The sequence below is a fragment of the Cololabis saira genome, chromosome 21 (assembly GCF_033807715.1).
Source record: "Cololabis saira isolate AMF1-May2022 chromosome 21, fColSai1.1, whole genome shotgun sequence".
Taxonomy (NCBI): domain Eukaryota; kingdom Metazoa; phylum Chordata; class Actinopteri; order Beloniformes; family Belonidae; genus Cololabis; species Cololabis saira.
Genome location: NC_084607.1, coordinates 36241025 through 36247602, shown reverse-complemented (window position 1 = coordinate 36247602; position 6578 = coordinate 36241025). Strand labels below are relative to the sequence as shown.

General features: G+C 44.3%; 1 protein-coding gene across 1 annotated transcript in view; it reads right to left on the bottom strand.

The window, feature by feature from the left end:
• The window catches only part of LOC133421969 (vesicle-fusing ATPase), a 290608-nt gene that overhangs the window by 129174 nt on the left and 154856 nt on the right, over positions 1–6578 (bottom strand). The gene's annotated exons all lie outside the window — the stretch shown is intronic.

Here is a 6578-nt window from a genome sequence, read left to right as displayed (position 1 = left end):
TCTTTTCAAACGGGGCGCCCCCCCGTGGACCAACCTGGAACTGCACCCTCCACCCCCCCAACCCACCGCTGGTTTCTACTGTATGTAAAGTTGGACAACCCTCTGTTTCCCTTCACTCTCTCTGCGCTGGCCATCAGGGAATCTTGTAAAATACCAGTAACAAATACATATACAGTAATTACACATGTATCATAAAGAGAGAAGAGAACGGTGGCCCGTTGGTCTTTTTTCTTCCTGCTCTGTTTTTTCATTTCGCCAACTGGCTCTGAAACTGAATGTTTGCATTTTTCTGCAATTGTAAAAAAAATCCACCTTAAGCCACCCAAAAGCTGATTTTTGGACTGGCAGGGCATCTGAAGAACCTGTCCCCTCTGCTCACATCCTCCTCTTCTTGTCTCCTGGTGTCCCCTGCTCACCTACAGGGCCTGCTGGGACCGTGGACCACACAGGGACCCCCTTCCCCTTCTGTCCCCCCCACCGCTGCATTCCCACACCTGTTTGTATATAATATTGCCAATTCTGTTCATCCAAGGCCTGATGTACTCACACTTTCCCTTTTTTTTATGATGAGAACAGAGTGAATTTGCCACCGAGGGCTCGGACGGTCACACAAAGTGCTTTTGAGGCTGTTTGTTTTGAGAAGTGACTTGGTTCTGCTGAAGAAAATGAAGCTGTACATTTCTGGGAACTTAATTTTGCAAGGACTTTACCGTATATGACTTGGAGAAAGATGCTAATAAAAAAGAAGAAAATGAAACCTGTATGTTGTGTGGTTGAAAGACATGGAAACCCCTCCTCTTCTTTTAAAAACCTTAATTTCTAGCTCTCATATGGTTTCCTGGTTTGTGTGCCTCGTGTCAGGTGTCGGTTAGGAAATGAGCTACGGTTACCATGGTTACCTGGAGCTCTGCACGTAACTGACACCTCTGAACCTGTGACATGTTTAGAACCAATCCCACTAGCTCGACAAAAAAGAAGTGGTTGGGACGCTGTAAAAATGTAAATAAAAACCAGACGGTGGTTCACTCATCTCAAACGTATGTTTTTGTTCACAGTTGAACGTAGAAAATGTAACAATGTGAAGGGAGGAACGTACGGAGGTGTTGCTGTTCCTGGAGCTTTTCAAAAATGTTGGACCTTTTTTTTTTTTTTTTTTTTTTCCTTTTTTTCTTTTTTTCCTTTTTCTCTTTCTTCCTTTTTCCTTTTTCTTGAAATTTTGACATTTTTCTCGAAATTTTGACTTTTTTCTCGACATTTCGACTTTTTTCTCAAAGTAAATAATGAAAATAAATCTTCCCCCAGTGTTAACTAATATAGAAACATGCAGCATGTGTTGCCTTCATTCTAAGGCTGATACAAGACTTTTCATTTTTTGCAGCTCCAGACATATTTGTTTTTTGTGTTTTTGGTCCAATATGGATCTAAAACATTTTGGGTTGCCGACCCTGATCTAAAAACAATGGTCCTCAGCTTTCCAGATAACCCTACCCGAGGTAGAACCAACCACAACAATAATTTTTATTATCTTTAGGGTCTCCTATTAGTGAAATTGGATGTTGTGGTTTTTTATTTTGGGGGGAAATTTGTTGTTTTTTTTTGCCTCTTCAGAACTACTAAAAACCCTGAAAAGGGGCCAAACTGGCCCAGTTTGAATAGGGGAAAAGTGAGAAGAAAAAAAAGCCCATAACTTGGGAATACTTACTCTTTTCTGCATCAAACCTGCTGGGGTTTGAACCAGGTGGCTGTCCACCATCATCAAACAGTCACAAAATGATTTAGCTGAGAAAATAGTGAAATTTAGCACTGTAATCATACCTTTAGTTTAGGCGGAAATTGTACTTTTTGGTAATAAGAACATATAGGACTCCTTCACTTTTCTCTCGTTTATCAGAAAAACATATACATGTATCCCTATAAAATATACTATTACTTAGTTGCCTTGAATGCTATTGAATACTAACCAGTGGTTTTATGGAGATATCTGGTACAGTTCTCTTGAAAAACCTCCTTTTTTGAGGACTTGTTATCTAGAACATCTCCAGAGACCAGAGCACGACCCCCGAGCAATTATTAGGCAAGTTTATTTGTACAGCACAACTCAACACAAGGTAATTCAAAGTGCTTTACATCAACAATAAAAGCAGCAAGACAAACAGTAAATAACAAATAAAATGATAAGAAAAGAGGTAAAATAATAAAAAGCACAAGTTGTTAAAAAGTAAGGGCAGTAGAGTACAGCAGGTTCATCTCATTCTTACAATGGCAAGAATTACGTTTCTATACGGTCAAAACGTACAAAGACCGGGTCAAATACAGTATTACAAAAGTAAACTGTGCCGATTCGTGCGGTGAATTAAACCAATTTGACAATTCTACATCACAATGCCTGCATTCAGGGATGATCCATCACTAGTAACTTTGCATGGTTTTCAAAAATCATAAGTGTTTAATTTAAGTACGCTTAAATAACAAATAAAATGATAAGATAAAAAGCACAAGTTGTTAAAAGTAAGGGCAGTAGAGAACAGCAGGTAAGTATTTAATTTAAGAGTACGCTTCAGTAAACTAATGTTTTTATCCTGATTTAAAGGATCTACAGTTGGAGCAGACCTCAGGTCTACAGGAAGTTTGTTCCACCGGTGAGGAGCAGAATAACTGAACGCTGCTGAACCTTGCTTGGTTCTGGTTCTGGAACCACAACCAACCAGATCCAGATGAACCTCAGGGGTCTGGGAGCTTCATAGGAACTAACAGATCCAGATGAAGCTCAGGGGTCTGGGAGCTTCATAGGAACTAACAGATCCAGATGAACCTCAGGGGTCTGGGAGCTTCATTGTGCTTCTGTGTTAGTTTTCCTTGCCAGGTGTACCAGCCAAAGGTTTATTCATTCATTCATTCATTCAAGGTATTGTGCTCAGGAATTCAGAGTACAAGATGGCTAAAAATCTAAGGTAGTTTGATTCTGATGAAATTGGACTGACTGAAAGATAGCCAAGAGTAAATGAAAACACTGACATTTAATTTTCCTTTTGTTTTGCTCATTTAGATAGGAAAACTAATTTTACAGAGGAAAGTGCTCAGATTTGTTTCAAACTGTGCACAGTTAAAGTACCTGTAAAGAAAACATAGCTTCCCAAATATCAGCCTCCAAACATCAATATTTTTGGAGATATAAGGCTTTGTACACTGTCCATGTTCCATTCTGGAACACTATAAGGGTATCCTGAAGTGGTCACAATGTAAAGGTATTGCCATTGTACAATATCAATGTTACAACGGAGTATTAGGGCCAAACTAAGACAAAAAAAAAATGCAAAATTACCAGAATAAAGTCATAATGTTGCGAGAATAAAGTCGTAATATTACGAGAATAAAGTGGTAATTTATGAGAACTCTAACAGGAAGAGCTTCTTCTCCCTGTGTTAAAATGAGGAATACTGAGCATCTTGTGAAGTTATATTTTGGTATCGGTTTCACAAATAAGGAAATACTTAATCTTTCAGCATGGAATTATTATCAGTATAAGGACTTTAAAACGATTGTGCAAACGACTGCGTCTATTTGGAAGAAGGAACCACACAGACTTGGAAGAAATTGCGTCTTTTGTGGAAGAGGAAAATCTTTATGATCATCCTCATTGTTTCCTGAGAAACAACAAAACCTCTTTGAATGGAAGCAGATGGAACCACCGCTACTATAGTATACTATAGTATACTATACTATACCACACAGCTTCCACAAAAGACACATGTGCTTTTCCTGTTAGAGTTCTCACAAATTACGACTTTATTCTCGTAATACTATAACTTTATTCTCGTAATTTCCAATGTTTTTTTTTGTCTTAGTTTGGCCCTAATACTCCGTCGTACAATGTACCTTGGATCCAATTAAAAAAGAAAAGGTATTTAAAGTGAACACAGGTTTCAATGGTGTATATTGTATATGTAAATTAAATGAGGTGTTTTAAGTGGACACCAAGTAAAGGTAACGCTATTGTACGGGTAACGGGGCAGCCACAGCTTGATAAAAGTAATGATGTCTAGACAGGAGAAAAATTATGGATAGTTTTGGTTTTCCATTTCCCCTTAAAACTTACTGGAGGAACAAAATATGACACGTGAACCCCTGCAGCTAACCCTATTAAATACAGGTGGTCTTCTATACCTGCTAGTAGATGACAGGCCTGAACCGTTCATCCTTAACGAAAGTGTCACAAGTTGGTTTGGTAGGACACAAACGCAGGAGAGACCAGGAGTTCCAAAAGATGGTGATTTATTACTCCAAAAATAAACCAAAACCAGGGTTAACAAAACACGAGCCAAAATCCCAAAACCTTGACAGGACTCACGGAGGGAGGAAACCGTATGGACCAGCAGGGAACAAGGGAAAGACAAGACCAGATATACAGAAGGGTTAAGGAGCCACAGGTGCAGACGATCAGGGCAGATGGGAAACAGGAAAGTCAAGACAAAAGTGAAACACAAAGACACAGGTTTCAAAATAAAACAGGAACCGAAACAAACTGTGACAGAAAGATGTTTGCTTTTCCAACATTTTTAAAACAATAGGCTACATGATTTATTCAAACTCTAATATTTATAGACATTTTGTTCAAAAACAAAATGACCATAAATTGTAATGACAATATTAATGAAAATCATAACCCAGAACAAAAACACCTGCAGCCCGACTAGTTCCACCCACCCTTCTTATCCCAGGACTCTTCCCAGAACCTTCAAATATTGTTCGGGGGAAGGATTTTGCCTGAATACCCTGGAGAAGACAAAGGAAAGGTTCAATTCATATCAATTCAATTTTATTTATATAGTGTGGTGACCCACATATATGTACGGTGAGAGACATTCACCCAGGTACTGTGCCTTTAAGGTCTCGGGGGAAGAGTGATGGCGGGGTTACTTCCGTTTCCGGTTGGTGCGTTGTTGTTATTAGTCCGATCATGCATCTGTATTGTGGAGATGTGGGAGCAGGCAATAAACCAACTCAAACGCGCCAGAGTGTCTCGTCTCGCTGTTTTCCACCCCACAATTTGGTGACCCTGATGTGAGATCGGAACGACGAGATCGGAACGACGAGATCGGAACGACATGAACGAGGACAACAACGCCGCCGCTGCCGCTGCCGCCGCCGCTGCCGCCGCCGCGGCCGCGGCTAACGCGCCCGCTAATATATATGCCGCGACAGTCAAACTGCCCGACTTTTGGCAGCAGAACCCCCGGCCATGGTTTCAGCATATAGAAGCCCAGTTCCAGCTGAGGGGAATAACCCAGGATGTAACAAAGTATTATCATGTGGTGTCGGCTTTGGACGCTGCAACAACAGCACGTGCAATGATGCTGCTGGAAGATCCACCCGAGCAGGGGAAGTACGAGGCTCTGAAGACGTTCCTGCTTAAATTGTACGAACTGTCGGAGTTGGAGAAGGCTGACCGTTTGCTGTCTCTCAACGGCCTCGGTGATGGGAAACCATCAGAGCTGATGGAGAGGATGTTGGCTGTTCTGGGATCAGCTGACCCATCATTCCTCTTCACACACCTTTTCCTGCGCCAGCTTCCGGGGCCAGTTCGCACAGCTCTGGCCAGTAACCCTCTCTCCTCCACCAAGGACTACCGTGGCTTGGCGGCAGAGGCGGACAGGGTTTTCCTGGCCAACAGGCAGCAGTTTGTCCACGCACTGTTGCCGCAGCAGCATGCTTCAACACCATTTTCTCCCATGGAGGAGGACATGGACACCGCGGCGGCGGTGATGGGCCGCCGCCAGACCGACGACGGGCTCTGCTACTATCACGCCAGATTTGGAGCCAAGGCTAAACAGTGTCGCAAACCCTGCAGTTTCAAGCAGCAGGGAAACGCCAGGGTCGGCGCTCGTTAGCGGCCATGGGCGCCGGCCGCGACTGCAAGCTGCTGTTCATCTCTGACTCTCTGTCTGGCCGGCGGCTGCTGGTAGATTCCGGCGCGCAACGCAGTATTCTACCAGCACAGGCCGTGGACACCGTGGCCGGCGGGCATGGGCCCCAGATGGACGCCGCTAACGGCACACCTATACGGACTTACGGCACCAGGTTCGTGGAGGTGTGTTTTGGCGGGCGGCGGTTCGGCTGGGACTTTGTGATGGCGGCTGTTTCTACCCCGCTCCTGGGCGCGGATTTTCTCTGCGCTTTCAACCTGCTGGTGGATGTTAAGAACTGTCGCCTGATTGACGCCCTGTCGTTTGCTTCCTACCCCTGCACGCTTGGAGGGGGCGGAGCACTCTGCCTGTCTAACATGCTCGCCACGGGAGACCCATACCAGCGCCTGCTCGCCAGTTTTCCAGACCTCACCACGCCCACGTTCTCGGCTGCAGTGGCTAAGCATGGCGTGGAGCACCATATCACCACCGTGGGCCCGCCGGTCTACGCCCGGGCCCGGCGCCTCGACTCCGCCAAGCTGGCCATCGCCCGGGAGGAGTTCTCGACCATGGAACGCCTCGGCATTGTGCGGCGGTCGAACAGCCCGTGGGCGTCTCCCCTGCATATGGTAACTAAGGCTGGCGGTGGTTGGCGCCCCTGTGGCGATTTCCGCC